Here is a 22,104-nt window from a genome sequence, read left to right as displayed (position 1 = left end):
AAAAAAAAAATAGAAACGTAAAGAAACATTTCAAATCAATGTGTAAAAAGTCTTTATACACAACTAAGTATTCCTCTGAAACAGCTGAACCTCTGCTACAGGTAGGGGTAGGGATAGTGTCTGTTCAGTTCGTGGTAAGCGCAGATACACCTGTGTACCGATGCAGGCCGCATTTGTGTACCATGTTGAAGTAATACAACAATATGAATTGAAAACGATGTGAAATAACTGACGAGGAGAGAAGAATTATCATTAATTTGCATAATAAATGTAAGTTTCTCTCCGAAATATAAAAATTGTAGGAAGGCATAGAGCAACCTTCAGCCTATAATTGACAGAGCTGGTAAGTCAAAAAAAAAAAAAAAAAAAAAAAAAAAAAAAAAAAAAAAAAAAAAAAAAAAATCGAAGGGGATCAGGCCATCCAACAAAAGTGAGTAAACGAGCTGAATCACTGATACTCAGAAACATAAGAATAAATCCACATATCAGTGCTCCGAAAATAGCTAGTGAGTTAAGTAATGAAATTCACTTAAATGTCAGTCCTTCAACAGTAAGAAACTGCCTATGACGAAATAATAATTTTCATGATAGAGTAGCATGTAGAAAATGTTATGTCAATGAAAGAAATAGAAAAAAGAGGTTCTTGTTTGCTAAAATGCATGTAAACATGACAAAGGAGTTTTGAGATAGTCATTATTTACCAACGAAACCAAGTTTAATGTATTTTCGTTGGATGGGAGGACAATGGTATAGATGGAAAAAAAACACAGAGCTACAAAAAAAAGAATCTGGAACCCACTGTTCTTGTTTGGGGGTGTATGAGCATTGCTGGTGTTACATCCTTGCATAGTAACCAGATGTAAATCCCATGGAGTATCTGTGGGTCCATCTCGACACTAAAGTCAGAGAAAGGCAACTGAAGAACAAACAGAATTGAAAGATGCCTTCTGGGAAGAATGGAATAAAATTCCTCCTTCCAAGACTAGAAGTTGGATGCTATTAATGTCAAGACGTCTCACAAGAGTTGTGGAAGCAAAAGAAAATCCCACCAAGTATTAATTTCTGTTAATTTGATGAAGAATGGGGCATTAATTTGTAATGGTATGAACACTTTTTGTTTGTTGTTTTTAGTTTGTTTTTACAGAAAACAATTATTCCCAAGTGATATAGTGTTAAAAGTTGCGTAATCAAGATGTATCAATCTGTTTGCTGACAACATAAAGTCCACTATAGTCCACTATAGTCTTCAGTTGTTGTTTTTCACGAGATGTATAATTATTTTGTATTAAAAGAATTGGTCCTGATTTTAATCATGTGCATGTAAATATGTTAATGTTATTAGGTGTATAGGAAAAAATAATTGTTGTTTATACTGTGTAATTAAACCTCTATTTAGTTAAAATATTTTGGTGTATGAAGATTTTGTACACTCACTTTATATAGCTAGTCTGCGATGTATGCAATGGAGGGAGAAAGGAACTGGCTATCCTACCCTATTATCTCCTAGCTTAGTTGCCTCATTTGTCCTCGGTAGCAGAGTTGGTATAGTGCTGGTCTTCTATGCTCAAGGTTGCTGGTTCAATTCCAGTCGAGGTCGATGGCATTTAAGTGTGTTTGAATGCGACAGGCTCATGTCAGTAGATTTACTGGCATGTAAAAGAACTCTGGAGGGACAAAATTCCGCCACACCAGCGACGCTGATATAACCTCTGCAGTTGCGAGCGTTGTTAAATAAACCATAACCTTAAAAAAATTTAGTTGCCTCATTCGTATCACTTGTGAGGTTTGGACCTGTCTTTGGACACTTGACAAAACGACGTGTACAGTATTATGCTTAGTTGTTATTCATTTTAACTACAACCTAACATACCGTAGATGCAGTAGGGTTATTTGTAAATATTGGATATTCAATAATAATGGTAATGATAATAATAATAAAAGTGTGTACGAGTTTAAAATCAAACCATTAAATTGCATTGAAATTTAACCACAGGTGTGGCTCAGTCGGTTAAGGCGCTTGCCTGCCGGTCTGAAGTTGCGTTCGGGCATGGGTTCGATCCCCGGTTGGGCTGATTACCTGGTTGGGTTTTTCCGAGGTTTTCCCCAACCGTAATGTGAATGCAAGGTAATCTATGGGGAATCCTCGGCCTCATCTTGCCAAATATCATCTCGATATCACCAATCTCATCGACGCTAAATAACCTCGTAGTTGATACAGCGTCATTAAATAACCAACCAAAATAAAAAAATACATTGAAATATCATCAAAGAAAATCTCAGAAATATTTTCATTACATAGGTGAACTGTAAGTCAAATCATTAATTTTAAGGGGGTGGGGGTGATTTAATCTTTCAGATATCTGAAACAGAAAAAATGTTTTCAATAAAAATTTTAGTAGGGTGTTTTAGGAAAACTTTTGACTTAATTCCCAATATCCTCAGTCAATTTAAGAGAACATTGAATTCTGATAATAAATTATAGAACGGATTTTAGTTTTGTCCCTTAAATTTGTAGAAATTTGATCCAAACAAACAAATGTAAATTTTCATTCCTTAGAGCAATTGAGGACCATTTTAACAAAACTCAACAAACGCCATTTTTTTCGATTTGCGGGTTTTGACGGATTCTAGTCAATTGTAATGAGAGGAAAATGATGCAGTGCTCATAATATCACAAAACTCAACATATCCATTTCTTAAATTTTCACAAAACTCAACATATCCTCTAACTAAACATTTCACACTTTTATCCTGTTTCGCAAGCTACAATATTTTACAACAATGTAATACATTTGCATTTTGACAACAGTGACACATTACGAAGCTCAAATATTATATAATATTTTGTTGTTTCCGGTGTCAATTCGGTATCAATCTGGCCGCTGTTGTAAGTGCATGTATTGTGAGTAGTGATGAAAAATGGATAAGAACCCGGAGTATTGAAATCCGTTCAAGCTACTGGAAGGGGCACGAAAATTAGGAGCAGAGTATGTTAATCCAAGAGTAAGAAATATACAGTTGGGCCTAAAAATAATGACATTCATCCAAAATGAACTGTAATCATTGAGTACAGGGGGAAAAAATCTTGCTGCAGGTTCTTGTGCTTAAATAATCTAATTAATTTTCGAGACAATTTATACAGAAATAGTACAAATGTTGAACAGTACAATTTTTTGCTAAGATATATGAAATTTGATCTACCTAAACGGCGTAGAGTAAAGTAGAACGTCAAAAAGCTAGAAAGATCTGTGTCTATTTTATATTTCATAAGAGGTGAAAATGGAGAAGATTTCCCAGTATGTGCAGCTAAGTTTAGACATTGTTATTATAACATTGAAGGATTATATAGGTAATTTAGAAAAAATGTTTACTCACAGAAAAATCCAGAAATTTGACTCCAAGATCGTTTTCAGATTCCTGTGGATCTCAGAATAAAAATTGCATAATTATGGCTAATGCTTTTTGGTTATCTGGAAAGCTCTGAAGTTTTTAAAGAAATTAAACATTTCTTTCCTATCCGTGGAAAGGTATATGCCTCCGGACCATGTGTTTCGATTGATAGAGAAAGAGCTGAGAACACATCAATACATTACATTGCCATCAGAATATTATGAAATTATGGCAATGTTTGGGGATGTAAAAGTTTTGGGCAAAGACTGGCATACTTAGGACTTAAAATCGGTGGAAAAAATATTGTAAAACCAAATTACCATTTAAAATGTCAGAGATGAGGATACTTACAGTATGTACAAAAACTTTGTAACAATTGTGTAAAGTGTTATATAGAAAACATATTTTTCTACACCAATAGAAGTTCAAGTGTTTAATCCAAGAAAGACAAGTGCTTCTGTAATGTCTAAAACACCTGACTTACTAGTGGTGAACCATATCAGCAAAAACAAAGCTAATGATCTGAGGAAGTTAATGAGTTAGTTCCATAATGATATTTCGGAAGAGGACAAGGTATTTTATCACAATGTTCTAAAGAGATGTGCGAAAGATTCTGACAATTGAATGGATTATGATGAACCATTGCACTGAGATTATTCTGCACGATATTGATTTTCAGTGATTTGGGTAATGTATTGCACAAATATAAATATTTAATTCATGCAAATATAAGAGGTCTTGTGAGTCAATAACAAATTTTGAAAAAAAAAAAGGGGGGGGCTTGAAATTAGGTTTCAGTGTGTTCAATTAACTGCTATTTAATTCAGCAGTACTCAAGCATTATTTTAAAATACGCAGTAATAATTTTGACGAGGATTTTACCAGATGAAAATGAAAAATACTTAAAATTTTGAGGTATGTGCATTTAAAAAAGTGGATATGTTGAGTTTTGTGAAATTCTTAACTTTTGTCATATTTTTTTCAAAGTAAATAAGATAAGAATAATAGTTGCACCTTATATCAATTAATGCATCTCTGAAAGAGAAACAATATATATTTTTTTCAGAATTACTATGTCAAAGGTCTGAGAATAAACTAAAAAAAACGTTTCCTGTAAAATGTTTAAAATGGCGTTTGTTGAGTTTTGTGAAAACGGTCCTCAATTTTAAATTGAACAGAACCGTGACAACGCTGTAAAAAATTCTGCAGTCAACAGACATGAAGCTTGTGTGTACATGATGGAGAAGAGAACAGGAAATGTAAATAATATGTGATGGTGGTGGTGGTGGTGGCGGCGGTGGCGGTGGCAGTGGCAGTGGTGGTTTTTAAACGGAAAATTTAAATAGTATATCATCTGTATTTTTTCTTACAACATTAAAGACAACCTATATGACAGTGACTTTCCACTCACCTATTCAAAAACGTCCAGTGAAGGGGTTGTTCATTGAAACACAACAGGCTATTGTGCATTCGGTCAGTGATTATAATGTTGCACGATGGCATAATTCATATGTTTAAAATTGCACGTTTCTCTGGAAGACTATCCAAAACACAGCAAAATGATACTTTACTTTTTTTGTTGCTCTTTACTAAGAAATATTCCACCAGAATTAATGATCTGACTTCCAGTTCACTCAATATACTGCAACAGAAGAAAAACGGAATTCATTGATATTATGTCTGTCCTATTATGATTGTATTATGCAGTGAAGAGCATTTATTGTGATCGGAAATAGATAGTGCTGAGCTATGGCTTGATTACCATGAGGTGCATGCCTGTATCAACAATATGAGGTCCACACCTGTGGAGTAACGGTCAGCGAGTCTGGCTGCGAAACCAAGTGACCTGGGTTCGAATCCCGGTCGGGGCAAGTTACCTGGTTGAGGTTTTTTTCGGGGTTTTCCCTCAACCCAATACGAGCAAATGCTGGGTAACTTTCGGTGCTGGACCCCGGACTAATTTCACCGGCATTATCACTCTCATATCATTCAGACGCTAAATAACCTAGATGTTGATAAAGCGTCGTAAAATAACCCAATAAAATTTAAAAAAAAACAATATGAGTTGTAGAATTTATACTTAGCTAGATCACATTCATTGCTGAAAATGGCGGTGCAATTGCTGCAATTCATTCACAATCTTGTATGAAGTCGTTATTCACTTTCACATATATACCCACTTTTCCAATCATAACTTGGTTCAGATGCCACAGCACTGAAAAACCTGCATTTTTCTTCAACACACTAGCTCACTATGTAATAATTTGACACAATTTGAGAAATTGTGAAATAGCTGTTAAAATTAAAGAGCAACAAAACTGTAATTCATGTTTCAGGAGTAAGGAAAATAATTTTAGGGGCATATTTTATTAGACCTTGTGTTTACTATCAAAACCATTTGCGTAAAGAAGGATCCAAGTTTTTTCAGCCATTGAACGCAAAAATTGATTGTTATAAATAAATGCTTTAAACTTACTTTTCCCACCTAATCACATATTTCAGGAATCTGATGTTACACCCTTTTTCCATAGAGTTCGTCAATTGAAAATGTTCATTGTTGGTAACAACAGATGCATATTGTCCATTTTATATCATGGAGTGCAGTTCGGTGGCTCCTTTGAACACTCACTTACGTACGTCTGACCATTCCAGCCTGTTCCCTCATCCCAACATTGCACAGTTGCCACAATCCTGGCAACCCTCAAAATAAGAAGATTCGTGGCTGGCATCCCCATCTGGACGCCATGTAATACCAAGAGCTGACTGCTCAATGACTGCTGTATTTTACTGCAGTTTATTATAATTTCATTATCCACATGTTTAACGAATACTATAGAATACACTCTCAATGATACTTTTGTGCTAACTGACGGGATTCTTGGGATTCGGAAAAGATGTGGCAACTCTGCCTCCACGTGGATTTGGCAGGTACCTGTCAATTCTTCTGAACAAGGGTTGTGATTGGTTACTGACAGGAGAAGACAAGATTTCCGTCACAATAAGGAAGACATTTATTTATGACATCCAATTAGTAGGGGCCAGTAGAATGTCTGGCGGCAAAGTCCTTTCTATGAAAGTGCACTCCATGAAATAAAATGAACTATATATAGCAAAGGTGTGAGGTGCGTGCCCAATCCTCAGCAAGATAACAGGCTGCTCCTTGGATCTAGATAAATGCTCCTTTTTGTATATATGGTCGAAGGGATATAGTTATCCATAGGTTAAGAGGTAATTTACTATATGGTAAATTGACAAAAATATTAGAAAGTTCCAAAGTTACGAGTGCAGTGTGAGACATGAGAGCAAGGTGGCTAATAGGGTATGCTAATGTGTTATAATAAAGTGATAGCCCTAAGTGATAATTTTGCTTTATATAGGCATAGTGAATAATTACTGATAAAATATAAAGTGTAATTCTTGTTTTCTCGTGTGGCAATCTGTGTGTTTATTCAGGATATAGGCTAATGACTTCTGAATTTAACAGTCCTGACTTCGATTCAGTTGTGTATTTACTTAACAATGATATTTCCTCCTTATTGTTAGAACAAAAGGTAACGAGAAAAACGTTAGAGAAACGGCAGACCTAACGTTATCGCAAGAGGACGGAAAATTTGTTCGAAAATTTCAGAAAAGCTGGTATAATAAATATCAGTGGTTGTGTGGAACTGGTAAAGGTAATGAACAAAAGCTAATGTGTTTTTATTGTTTGATATTTGGCATTGACGGGTAAGATTCTTGGCGCAGAAAAACAATAAACAATTTCGAAAAAAAAAAAAAAAAGCTAAAGAACACGCAGCATCTGGGAATCATATAAAGTGCGCCGAGAAATTTCATATGTTAGGGTGGTGCCGTATCAACCATGCCACTTCAGAGGCCATTAAACACAATGAAATGGTTTAAAAAAAATAGGAAAATTGTCAGCAGATTACTAGACGTTGCTTGTCATTGAAGTATTCAGGAATTGCTGTTCAGAGGTCATCAGAAAAGTCAATGTTCATGTAATAAAGGGAACTACTTGGCTACTCTTGATTTACTGGCTTTGGTGGAATCTTTCATGAAGCAGGAGCCATTAATATAATATTTAACACAGATCTGTATGCGTTGAAAACAAAAATTCCATACATAATAATATGATTAATATCGGTTAAATAAAAAAAGAAATATCTATCTACCCCCTTACTTAGCTACTGACCAGACATTTGAGACTTCTTAATGTACTATATCAGTAACAAAATGGCGGCCACAGTTATTAATAGTTTCGAATAAACTTATTAATGCTATCATGAGATTTCGAAGTTTAAATTTGAAGAAAATCGTGATTCATGTAAAGAGTTAATTGGAAAAACAGAACAAACATGAAGTATGTTTCTTAGGATGTCATTGAACTTGTCCTTGTAAACAACCCCTTCAATAAGAAATTGTTGACTGACGTCAGCATAGCACAGTTCTGCTACTGTTATTATTCAAAATATATGACTCATATTTTGTTGCAACATAATACATTTCCAAATTTTTTGTTAAAATCGCAGAAAAAACATTTTTGAGATGCCGGCCTGAGAGAGTGTCCTGGCTGTGACTAAATAATTGCTTTGTTAGTCTCTCTAATTTGAATTGAGATCTCGTCAGCTATGTAACAAGGAAGGTCGTCCTAACCATGGGTTGCCTTCTATCCACATTTGTAGCACTGATACATCTGATGCAGCACTAAACACTTAGTCACCACCGTGGTGATCTAGTAGCTAGAGTGCTGGACGTGGGTTCGATCCCCAGTGTACGCACTGATTTGTAACTTGTGTTGGTCAAACCCGTGTTCGAGGTGATGGAGAAGTTTTCTCTGGGAGCTCCAGTTCCTCTTGTGCATGCCAACAAATCTCCATCATCATCTCATCTCATCACTGGTGTAGCGTAGGATACTCTGGACAATGATTCTCTCTGTAAATGGTTTACACAACTGGCTTCATATGGGTGAATGACAAACAGTCAAGTACCTGCCAAAAAAAAAATCGCATTCATGCACTACCCTATATCAGACATTTAGAATTGGAATATATCAGTCCCCTAACTGCCCATTGTGCAACTCAAACCAAGAAATGGATTCGGAACACCTCAAAATCTGTGCTTCAGTGGCTAGTCATGATAATATCTTTGAAAAATATTGGAGTGCAAGAGGTCAAATGACTTTATTGTCAAACGCATGGCATTAGAAAACAACAACAACATTTTTAAGTAGCAGAAAAGTCACTATATGTTAAATCTGCACTCACTAAAATGGCTTGGTGTAAAAACAAAAAAAAGATATGTACTGTAATTTCTCACAACTATGGTCCATGTAGATCATTGTAGAAGTATCATAGACCATTCGTAGATAGCTGCAGTGACTTAACTTCAAATTCAGTATAGCAAAAATGTGGATAAACGAGGTACCACGTTTTAGAGTGCAAAATTTGAATGATTGTATCGTGGACCATAGTTGCGGGGAATTACAGTCCATAATATAGCAACTCATGAAAGTCATTGCTAGACTGTACCACTTGCTAGACACTGCAAAGTTTTGGATCTTTTTAGATAGATCTTTAGACTATAGTTATCATATCATATCTAATGCAGTCATGTCTAATGCACGAGATGTAAATAGAAGTTCACGTAAATCACTCACTTAAAATATTTGATAAATAATATTGTGACCAGTAGTTAACATTTGATTTCTTGCATTAGTCAGCATTTCCTGAAAGATAATGATTCGCCTAAAGCATTCCTTCCAGAGTAATTAATACTGTTTCATTTCTTCAAGTACACCAAGTTTTTAAACACCTTTCTTTTCCTAAAATGAATCCATAAGAATATCATCTTCTAATATTTCTAAATCATAGCGCTGTAATTTTAATGGAGCAGTTGAATGAATACATCATACCTGCTGAGTGATTAACATAAAGATGTGTTCTAATTTTTTTCAGGGTGATGATGATGATGCAACAATGGCTCGCACTAGACAGAGACATACAGAAAACCAAGAGTATGAAGAACCAGAAGAAGAAGAAGAAGAAGAAGAAGGTTAGTTTCTCAGTTTTCAAAAACTTAATACAGATTTCATTTATACGTTTTTATGGGGAGAGGGGGAATGTTTTGAAAAAAAAAACACAAAAGTAAGAAAAACTTATAAATGAAATGATATTTAATAACAACTGAAATAGCATTTGAAGACTATATGGGCAAAACGAGTTAAATCAATTTAGCAAAATTTTCACAAGACAAATTTATAATTTCAGAGTTACGCCATCTTTGAGTCTATCATAGGCCTACTCCAATTTATAGCACATGTTTCTGAAGAATGTAAGGTTATTTGTAAAATTCATGTAGGAGAGTATACTGAGTCCTTCTGGGCTACCTCCAATGGGAGGCAGTTAACAATTTAAATTAAAAAAATAGCTGATTAGAGCCAAAACTGGCTGATAATTTACATTTCTAACTGCAGTCCAGAAAATTTTACGAAATTGATTTACCCTGTTCTTCCCATGTGACTATTTTACCAATAAAAAAGTCAATTATTTTTGGACTGCTTGCCCACAGGGAATAAGCCATGCTCTCAGATTGTGATAACTGCTCCATAACTTATTCATTTACATCATACATTTCTATGCTAACTCTGTGACGTCACATGTCTCTGCTCTCGAGCGTCTTAGGAGGGGAAGCGCAGGTAAAAGAGCAAAGTAAGGGGAGTGGCAGTGGAAGGGATGAAAATGTTTAAATAGCAGAGACACAACATTACCCTCCCTCACGCGCTCTACCAGCTCTGCTCAAAGAGGGGAAACGCACTCCGACATCACAGATTAGCCAATGGGAAATGACTAGTCATAGTGCATTACGAAATGTAACAGCAGATCAAGCATGGGCAGCTTCGAGTTTTCATGAATTGCAAAGTGGGTTGCTGTATTTTCAAAGCAAATCTAATTTCGAACAAAATTAATTTAGGATGTATAAATCAAGTTCCGTATCTCTTGAGATTTAAAATATGATCGTGTAAGAAAAGGCATAAACAAAAATGTATAACCGAACTAAATTAACATAGAAAGTATAGGAATTTTGCCAGGACTTCAGAAGGAAACAGAAGTGTGAAAAAAGAAGTGCGAAACATATAGACATTTTGCTGTATTATTGAGAAACTGTAGTGAGTCTAAATGAGTTGAACTGCTCAAAATAAATAGCAAGTATTATTACTGATAATGACTTTTTCTACTTGCTTACAAATAGCTACAGTGGAGCTTCTTTGTCATCAAAGCCATAAAACAATTAGAGGGCCTTTAAAAGATCATTCATTTGCAATGCATTCCATCACATTACAGGAGACAGAGTAACGAGAAAATTAATTAACTTACAAAGAAAGACTCAACAGTTCTTCAGAATAGCTCCAAAGAAATATGTTCTATCTGCACTAAATAATCTGTTTGTTTTGAGTTAAATTAAATTATGGTTTATTTAACGATGCTCGCAACTGCCCAGGTTATATCAGCATCGCCGGTGTGCCGGAATAATGTCCCGCAGGAGTTCTTTTACATGCCACTAAATCTAGTGACATGAGCCTGTCGCATTTAAGCACAGGTATGTTGCTACACAGTCATGGCCAGTTAGCATTCGAAATTTGGTACTGCATCATGTTGAGGAGAATCAGGTATAAATGTTCTTTCTCAGTAAGCAATACTGAACAAGATTTATTATTACTGTTTTCTTGAAATTTCTTTAGAATTTTGTTTTGAAATTGTGTGTATGAAGAATTTGACACTGTGATAAGTAGAGCTAGGATTTATATGAGTTAAGAACGACGCCGAGTATTGTTGAGTCAATGTGATGCCGGTTAAGAAGGTTTTAAACCTGGTTGACAAGACTGGATTTGCAAGAAGAGTCACAAGGACTAGACAATGCAGCTTTTAAACCCGAGCTGTTTTGAAAGAGGATTAAAGACCCTTAGCGCTAACTAATGGAAGTACTGAATGACGAGAATGGCAAGTATGAGGAGTGGGGGGCATGGCTTGCATGTTTATATTAACTTTACTACATGCGAATCCTAGCTCTAGTGATAAGATATCTTTTTCAAGGGTACTTGTAATATTTTAGTTCCTTTCTTTGCCAAACAATCTGCAATCTCATTGCCCATAATACCACAATGGGCAGGAATCCATTGCAGATACAGTTTTTATTTTGTTTTGCCTGTATGTGTATGAATGATTGAATTTCTGCGATTTTGGAATTTATAGGAATATTGATTGAAGCTATGACTTGGATTGCAGACATTGAGTCGCTAAATATAACAGCATTTTTGAACATATTAATTTGATAAATAAGTTGTGTTAATGCCCTGTTGATTTCTGCAATTTCTCATCAAAGTGAGTAGAAGGACTCCCTGTAGACAAATAAAAATTGAATAATTTGGAATATATCCCAGCCTCGGCTGGTTCATCATTTAGATATTTGCAGCCATCTGGAATGTATTTATAGTTTCAAGAGCAACTTGTTTTATTTATTAAAGTGTAGACGATTCTTCTTCTTCAAATCCTTAAATAAATTTGTATTATAATTTATACTGTCACATTGTAATGGTGATTTATGTAATAGGGACTTTTCTGGTTTTAAATTAAAATTAAATATAAGTATAAGTTCCTGGATTGCCTCTACAAACCCATTTCGCGTTTTCAATTTTCTGAACCTGAATTGGTAGCTTGTCGAGTATGTGTCATGTGGTAACCTTACCATTCTTTCATGTTGCAACAGTGATCTTTTATGTATCTTCTCTTTTATGGGATAGTGCTTTGTTATTATTTGCATTGCTGTTACTGAGGTAGATTTAACTGCACCAGTAATTAATATCATAGCATTATCTTATGTCACTTCTAATTTGTCAATGTTTTTGTTGATGCTGTAAGTTAGTTTTCACGTTCATAAAGAATTTGTGGTTTTATATATGTTTTATAAGTTGTATTCAATACTGGTCTTGAACATCCCCACCTCACTCGCTGCCCAAGGGTGACTCTCTCTCACTACTGACTAACTGCTCCGAAGACTAACTCGAACTCAGGTCCACCTCACTCGCTGGCCAAGGCTGGCTCTCTCTCACTACTGACTAACTGCTGCGAAGACTAACTCGAACTCAGGTCCACCTCACTCGCTGGCCAAGGCTGGCTCTCTCTCACTACTGACTAACTGCTGCGAAGACTAACTCGAACTCAGGTCCACCTCACTCGCTGGCCAAGGCTGGCTCTCTCTCACTACTGACTAACTGCTGCGAAGACTAACTCGAACTCAGGTCCACCTCACTCGCTGCCCAAGGGTGACTCTCTCTCACTACTGACTAACTGCTCCGAAGACTAACTCGAACTCAGGTCCACCTCACTCGCTGCCCTAGGCTGGTTCTCTCTCACTACTGACTAACTGCTGCGAAGACTAACTCGAACTCAGGTCCACCTCACTCGCTGGCCAAGGCTGGCTCTCTCTCACTACTGACTAACTGCTCCGAAGACTAACTCGAACTCAGGTCCACCTCACTCGCTGCCCAAGGCTGGCTCTCTCTCACTACTGACTAACTGCTCTGAAGACTAACTCGAACTCAGGTCCACCTCACTCGCTGCCCAAGGCTGACTCTCTCTCACTACTGACTAACTGCTCTGAAGACTAACTCGAACTCAGGTCCACCTCACTCGCTGGCCAAGACTGGCTCTCTCTGCTACTGACTTAACTGCTCCGAAGACTAACTCGAACTCAGGTCCACCTCACTCGCTGGCCAAGGCTGGCTCTCTCTACTACTGACTAACTGCTCTGAAGACTAACTCGAACTCAGGTCCACCTCACTCGCTGCCCAAGGCTGGCTCTCTCTACTACTGACTAACTGCTCTGAAGACTAACTCGAACTCAGGTCCACCTCAGTCGCTGGCCAAGGCTGGCTCTCTCTACTACTGACTAACTGCTCCGAAGACTAACTCGAACTCAGGTCCACCTTACTCGCTGGCCAAGGCTGGCTCTCTCTACTACTGACTAACTGCTCTGAAGACTAACTCGAACTCAGGTCCACCTCACTCGCTGGCCAAGGCTGGCTCTCTCTACTACTGACTAACTGCTCCGAAGACTAACTCGAACTCAGGTCCACCTCACTCGCTGGCCAAGGCTGGCTCTCTCTCACTACTGACTAACTGCTCTGAAGACTAACTCGAACTCAGGTCCACCTCACTCGCTTGCCAAGGCTGGCTCTTTCTACTACTGACTAACTGCTCCGAAGACTAACTCGAACTCAGGTCCACCTCACTCGCTGCCCAAGGCTGGTTCTCTCTACTACTGACTAACTGCTCCGAAGACTAACTCGAACTCAGGTCCACCTCACTCGCTACCCAAGGCTGGCTCTCTCTACTACTGACTAACTGCTCCGAAGACTAACTCGAACTCAGGTCCACCTCACTCGCTGCCAAGGCTGACTCCCCTCTCGCTACTGATTCACACACACTGGCCTCCGTCGGCACCCACGGTTTTATTTATTTATCACGATTTTCTGGAATGTTCTGTGTCGCGTGTTCCACTTTCCCATGCCTTCCTTCTCCCGAGATGCGGCCAGACACAACTAGAATGTTCGGCCTGCCACCACAATAAATTAAAATCAATAGTGTTGAAACTAATATCCCACTGGCCACTTGTGTAGATTTTGGAAGCATATTAATTGTGTAATCTTTTATCTCATAGTGTTTTATATTATTTTCTGATAATATATTAGCCTCTACTATACAAAAGAGTCGAGTTTTTCATCATTTAATATTTTCGACAATTCTGTTTTCTTCATCTAACTTAGGCCACCTGCATTCCATTGCAATATATTAAGACTTCTTCCAGCTCCCAACCGGAGATCTGGCCCAAATATAGAAATGCAAAGGGCCAGCAGGACCAGAGAAATTAATGTGAGAATAAACCATATCATATCATATATCATGTTATATCATATCATAATAATATACATAATACGTAGTTCCACAACTATTTTACAGTTGAAAATGAAGAGGCTGAAAATGATGAAAATGAAGATGAAATTAAGATAAAGAGAGAATATTCAAATGAATGGGAACATGGAAGTGATAATGAACAAGAAGATCATGAATTGTTCTCCGATGCAGTAAGTATAATTAATTTCCATATACATATGTGGGTATTTATGTCTGTGTTTGTGTATGCAAGCTCCGTAACTGAAGTTTTCTGCATATAGAAGCAGTTTTCATTTTGTGCTTATGTTGTACATACTTCAAATTATTTTGCTCTGTAGCTGAGAATATCGATAATTGAGATTTCATGTTATCTCAAAGCATTTTACATTAAATCTTGAAATGTGTGAATATTGTATCAAGCAGAAGTACAGAATAATTGTACAGGTATGTCCGTCAAAATCACAATACTATAATTAGCAAAATATTACAACATTTACAGTTATAAACATTTTCGGCATAAGCTGCCATCTTCAGAACACCTAACAATACAAGAATATGAATACTTCGTGTGGAAACATTATACATGTTGATTACATATTAAAATATTTAAAACTAGATTGTATATGAACATGGACACATAAAATTAATGTTGCTGAATGATAAAATAAAATTACATGATTCAAATATACAGGGCATATCAAAAGTCCGGTAGCACTTTCAATATTTTATTACACAAAAACTACTAATGATAGCACTTTCAAACACACGTAATTTTAAAGTCAAACTCTCAAAGTTCTGTTTACACCTTACAGAGATTCAATGTGTGAACCACGAGTGACTCGGCAGATGTCCAAACGATAATGAAACTCTTCCAATACCCTTTTCAACATATCCTCTGTGACCGTGGCAGCAGCTTCTCGAATTCTGGTTTTTAGTTCCTCTAAATCACATGGCAAAGGCGGTACAAACACAGTTTAAAGTCAAACTCTCAAAGTTCTGTTTACACCTTACAGAGAGATTCAATGTGTGAACCACAAGTGACTCGGCAGATGTCCAAACGATAATCAAACTCTTCCCATACCCTTTTCAACATATCCTCTGTGACCGTGGCAGCAGCTTCTCGAATTCTGGTTTTTAGTTCCTCTAAATCACGTGGCAAAGGCAGTACAAACACACGGTCCTTTAGGTACCCCCATAGAAAAAAGTCACATGCAGTCATATCGGGTGACCTTGGTGGCCATGTCATGAAACATCTGTCCCTTACTCCAGCACGTCCTATCCAACGATCAGACATCTCCGTATTCAGGTAAGCACGAACTGCGTTGTGGAAATGTGGCGGAGCTCCTTCTTGCTGAAAGATAAAATCGTCATCGAGATCTTGTCTAAGTTGAGGCACCAACCATTGCTCCAACATGTCCAGATATGAATGTCCAGTCACAGTAGCCTCAATGAAGAAAAAAGGTCCTTACAGTTTTCATTGTGACAACGCGCAGAAAACATTCACCTTTGGTGAATCACGCTCATGTTCAATGATTCTGTGAGGTTTCTATGTACCCCAAACACGACAGTTGTGCTTGTTAATTTTCCCACTTGTATGGAATGTCGCTTCATCGCTGAAAATTAAGCGGCTGAATAAGTCATCGTCATCTGCTGCCTGTTGTAGCTGGCAAGAAAACTCGTAGCGCTTGCGTTTGTCATCCTCATTTAGCACATGCAGAAGCTGCAGTGTGTATGCTTCCATAGCCACAGTCATTGAAGGAAGTTGAAGCTCACGGGACACTCTATGGACTGATTTCCTCACGAATGCTTCTCTGACTTGCTCAATGTTCACTTCACTCACCCTGAGACGGCCACTCCTCTTTTGCAGACACAAACAACCCGTGGTTTCAAATTTACGATAGCAATGGTAAATTACCTTCCTACTTGGTGCTTCTTTTCCATACTCGGTCCGGAATTTCCGTTGCACATCGGTAGCACTCTTGTTTGTATTAAATTGTAACACGCAGAAAGCTCGCTCAGCGCCAGTATTCGTCATTGTTGTAACTAACGCCAACTGTCGGTAAATTATGCAACTATGCGGTAGTATTTGAGAGTTTGGCTTTAAACTGACGTGTGCTTGAAAGTGCTATCATTTGTAGTTTTTGTGTAATAAAATATTGAAAGTGTTACCGGACTTTTGATATGCCCTGTTCTGTAGCAGATATCTGGTAACTCGAGTTCTCGACCACTGGTGATATATGAGTCCCTGCTGGGTGACACTTCAACATAGTGTGAAATAAATATTTGAATTATCATAAAATATAAAAATATATACCTGCTTTCAAAGTTTCAAACAATGAACAGTTAAGTTAAATGATTTCAATAATATGTGACTTCAGTGACCCATTTTCTGTTGACGATACCTTGCCAGAATCCTTATTTGGTTGGCAACAGGAAATTAATATTCTATCATCTCAGAAATGGCTGTAAAACTTTTTATGGTGTTCACAACTGCGTACTTTTGTGAATGTGGTTTTTTTTTCCTTTAATTTATTTTAAAAGTAATTACAGGAATAAGCCGAATGTTGAACCTGATTTAAGACTGAAATTAACTCAATTGAAACCTGGCATAAGAAGTTCTGTTCTGCTAACAAGCATGATCTCCACACTGAAACTGTGTTTGTTTATTTTAGTTAGCATCAGCAGGGATACTACGTGTTTATGATGTAATTTTTTAGTATTTAATCATTTACCATTATGTAACAAGTAGGGCTAGACCTATATGCATTTTTCTGTGTATTTTATAGAGCATTCCATTGATTAAGTTCGAAGAGGGACTGTTTCTTAATTAAACATGCCTAAATAAAGCAGTTATTGGTATAGTAGCGTAGGAAATGAAATTATGACCCTAAGAACAATACGTGACATTTTCCCATAATAAATTTGGTTGGTGGTAGAGCTAATATCCTAAATTGAAAATAGTGATACATCATTGGAAAAGGTTGGGAACCACTGCACTACAAGATATCAAGGTTTGAACAGTTGAGTCTTATAATACTAGTATACTTCCTAGAAAAATAAGAAATAGAACATATGAGAATCAAAATCTTTGTGATATTAATCCTCTTATTATGCATATAACTTTAATATATTATATTAAGCCAAACATGTGTGGCCTTGTGTCTTCCACTGTAGCAACCCGATTACGATCCCATCTGAGACGTAAAGAAATTTGTGGTGGACAAAGCAGGTGCAAGGGGGTTCCCCCCATTTTCCCTCATAATTATCACCATTCCACCAATACTCAACAGTCACCCTCACTCTGCGAGGTTCAAAACAAGACCTCCAGAGCAAATAAAAAACAGCTGAAAGTTGTATAGATCCAGAAACAAAATTTGGGCCATCTAATTTTACCAAGTTCCAGATGTGCAGTAAACAAGAGCGCCTAAATGTATGCTACTTGTGGACAGTGTTGCGAAGCTTGTTGTCTACATAGAGGAGGACTGTTACCAAGACTCGGCCCATTTTTTAATTCCGTATCTGTACACATTCACCTCTGCTAAGGCAGCCAGCATTTGGCTGGCAGGCCTTTGCCCTCATAGGCTGTCACATCTATGTTATACTGCACAATATTATACAGAGTGTATGCAAATTGCTGTCAAATATTTTGGGGACATATTATATTCCTAACAACAAAATATTGAAAAACTTTCATATAAACATAGTCCTGAAAATGCTTAATTTCAGACTTAATGCTAACAAACTCACAGTAAAAGTGATACTACTAAGCAACTTGCTTAAAAAATACTTATTTCAAAAATTGCTCAAAGTGGCCTCATCCTGCAGTCCATGCTTTGAAAACACCTGCAGTGTTTCTTATTTGTTCAAATGTATTTAGCATTAGGTACAGGATTTCAAATGTCCCCAGAGATAGAAAAGCATTGGATTTCAATCTGGTGACATCCCAACAATTCACCATTGTCATCATTCATTACAAGTGCACCGATGGTGCACTCTGGATAGTCTCTGATGAGCTAAGTGGTCTATGCTTTTCGGCACTAGTGACATCTATGAGCACACTTGTAAAGCCAGGACAAATAACGACATGTTAAGAGCCCTGCCATTGGACAAAAAAGAAATTCTTTGTGTTTTTATATTAAAAATTTAAATGTATAGTTTGACAACCTCAAGTGAAACCCCGTAAAACACGCCAACTTCTGGAATCTCTCTCTTTCTTTTTTCTCTCTCCCTCGCTCCTCGTCATTCAGTCACCAATCACCAAGTAAATATCTGAGAGGGTGTCGCGACGAATAGAAGAACCACTCTCCAGTATTACCACAATAACGGATTCTTCATTTTTGCCTTGACTGTCGGCTAGGAAGGTTCCATTATGCTAGCATTGCAGGCAATTAGTCAACCTTTTAATGCTTTTGTTAGCAGGTTTGACAAACTGTGAGTGGACCTGCAAGTACATAGTGCATAGTGCTCTCTCCCTTCCCCCCGTGCTTTCTCACTTGCTCCTCCCCAAGACAGCCAGCGCTCACGTAGTAAATCGGTCAGGGTTTCAGTTCGATTTGTCAATCTATAAAATACCATCAGAGCAAGACCTTCATTAATGTTAATATATTACATTACATTATAACTTGGTTTGGATGCATGTATTTTTTCGTGTGCTTATTATGTTTTATATTTGCATGTGACACATTTATTCTTTAAACATAAAAATAGATTATATAAGGAAGACTGTTAAAAAACAAATTACAATATACCTTTACAAACAATATGAAAATAGCATTTTATGTCTCTTTGCTCAAGTTTAGAGAGAGAGAGGCCAAAGTATCAGCGGAATATGAGGCCAGACGGAAGGCAGTAGTCTGCTCAATAGCTACTGTGACTGACTATGATTATGACTCTGAAGAGGAACTCTGGTGTAGAGTGAAGTTTGCTGTAAGTATTACATTTGTTTTATTCAATTAATATTGCCATTGTCATTATTCTGACATCTCTGAATAATATCTGTTTTTGAAAAGGGACTTTAAAATAAAGAATTACCTATCATATAAAAAAATGTAACAGAAAAATTATTTGAAAATTTTCTATATGAATACCAGAATGGAAAAACATTGCGACTTTTTTTCCTAATACAGTATTTAATAGAAACAAGTTTCACATACTCTGTTTTATACTGTAGCGAACTCTGTTGCTTGAAAATGGAAGTACAACCTCCAGTATAGGCAGTAGAATCTAGGAGGTTGTTGAAAAAACGCATGATGTGTTTTTTATGTTCCTGTAAAACTTTAAATTTGGTGCTTGCAAGTTTTTTCCACGCAGCTGTTCATATGTAATTCTTAGATAATAATGTAAATTTTATTTCAGCCAATTGTAATGAATTTATTCTTTGCATTTACCAGTGAAATACAAAAGAATTGATTTAACAAACCTGTTGACTGAAGTTTCTGAGAAGTCCGTCATCTGGGAAGTGCCCCTAATCAAGCGTGCAATTACATATGTGAACCAAGAAACTCAACGGCTTACTTTGAAGACTGAGGGAATAAATTTTCAGGTACTGTAAAAATTGTAGTGATGTTTATGGGATATGCTTAAATTAGTAAATTTGTGTGTTTTTCAAATGACATACTGAGTTATAGATAGAATTGACGTTGTATTTTCCTTTAATAATCATGCTTCTCCTGGTTGAGTGTTAGAGAAGGCCGTCTGGCCTTAACTCTGCCAGGTTAAATAAATTATTATTATTATTATTATTATTATTATTATTATTATTATTATTATTATTATTATTATCAGTTGGTAGAGCAGCTGGCTACAGACTGGAAGGTCCGGGGTTCGATCCCAGGTGGTGACAGGATTTTTTCTCGTTGCCAAACTTTCAGAACGGCCCCGAGGTTCACTCAGCCTCCTATAAAATTGAGTACCGGGTCTTTCCCCGGGGTAAAAGGCGGTCAGAGCGTGGTGCCGACCACACCACCTCATTCTAGTGCCGAGGTCATGGAAAGCATGGGGCTCTACCTCCATGCCCCCCAAGTGCCTTCATGGCATGTTACGGGGATACCTTTACCTTTTTTTATTATTATTATTATTATTATTATTATTATTATTATTACTATTGTTATGTGTCCGTCTTCTCCCCCTTCCAGCTATGCAGTAAAGTGCATTCAAATGCTTCCAAGAGGCCTTATCCTTGTTTAGATGTCTTATTGTTAACATCATGAGGCTGGAGATCAATCCATTCTTCTCGAAATGTAACATCAAAGGTTCATGCGTTTTATAACAGGCACTAATTTCTTCGAATTGGTCATTATTTTTACTCATATACGATTTATTTTAGACATCTTGATACTAGTTTTATTTACCTATTTAATTTTTTATAGTGTAAATTCTTCGTTAACTTTCTTCTATTATTTCTTTAATTGCCTTCACATCCTGGCATTGTTTTAAAGACCACTTGACGTCCGTCCTGCTTTAAGGTTTATGTGATAGTGCTTTTTCATTGTTCTTCTTAAGTGTAATTTTTTTTTCACATGAGACAACCACTATTCTTGTATTGGATTCTCTTTTCATTCAAGTGATGAGACCTGGGTGTCTCACAACACCCCAGAGACCAAGCGCCAATCACGTCAGTGGCATCATCCCTCATCACCCAAGAAACCGAGAAAATTCAAACAGACTCTCTCAACACAAAAAGTCATGGCTACTGTCTTTTGGGATCGCAAAGGTGTTCTTTTGCTGGATTTCATGCCAAAAGGCACTACGATCAATGCAAATCGTTATTGTGAGACTTTACGAAAACTACGGCGAGCCATCCAAAACAAGAGGCGAGGAATGCTTTTGAGAGGAGTTGTGCTTCTTCACGACAACGCCCGCCCGCACACTGCTGCTTCAACTCGAGAATTGCTGGATCAATTCGGTTGGGAAATCTTTGATCATCCGCCCTATAGTCCAGACCTTGCTCCTAGCGATTTTCACCTTTTCACTAAGCTGAAAGACTTTCTGGTGGTACGCGTTTTGGAAGTGATGAAGAGTTGAAGAAGACAGTGAACACCTGGCTTAATGAACTGGCGGCAGAGGAGTATAACACGGGAATTCTAAAGCTAGTGAACAGATACGACAAATGTTTAAATGTAGGTGGTGATTAAGTAGAGAAGTAAAGGAAGCTTCAGTTATGTAACATACTTTGTTTTTTCAAATAAGTATATTTTTTTAATTATTACAACAAAACGGTCGTTATTTCCTGGATCCCCCTCGTACATTAAATTTTGTAGCACAGTGAACAATAATGTATTCTTCTATGTTCTCTGGGGTCATTGAAAGACATTAGTCACTCAGAATGTTGTTATATGCAGAGAAAGATCTTTCTACGTCACATGATGTAGCTGGGGCAAATTTTAGGAGAGGAATTTCACCTGGAGAAATGTCCTTGGGTGGATCAACATCATCTCCATTTGGAATTCGGCACACACCAGAGACCTGCAAGAGAGCGATGCTTAACGATATCTGAGATCGGTTTTACCGAATGCTCTTCGTGTGTAATCGCTCGAGCTCGGGTTTGGCCTCCGCTCGCTTGAGCTCGCCCGGGGGATCGCTCCTCTGTCAGAGCGAGCGCTCGCTTCAACCACTGTAAGCGAAGCAGTATGCTGCAGTACTACGTAGTACAGCATTGGTAAAAATAGAATGAATTCATTCGAATTATTTGATTATCAAAACCATTCGAAATAATAGAAATATTCACAATATCACTCGATTATTCATTGGCTTTGCTTACCACCAC

The 22,104-nt window shown here is 37.2% G+C and overlaps 1 pseudogene; it reads left to right on the top strand.

The window, feature by feature from the left end:
- The window catches only part of LOC138693834 (DNA-directed RNA polymerase I subunit RPA1-like), a 156,673-nt pseudogene extending 135,217 nt beyond the window's left edge, over positions 1–21,456 (top strand).
- The last annotated feature ends 648 nt before the right edge of the window (positions 21,457–22,104 follow it).

The sequence above is a fragment of the Periplaneta americana genome, unplaced genomic scaffold (assembly GCF_040183065.1).
Source record: "Periplaneta americana isolate PAMFEO1 unplaced genomic scaffold, P.americana_PAMFEO1_priV1 scaffold_23, whole genome shotgun sequence".
NCBI classification, from domain to species: domain Eukaryota; kingdom Metazoa; phylum Arthropoda; class Insecta; order Blattodea; family Blattidae; genus Periplaneta; species Periplaneta americana.
Note: the sequence above shows the minus strand (reverse complement) of the source record. Positions and strands in the feature narration are given on the sequence as shown.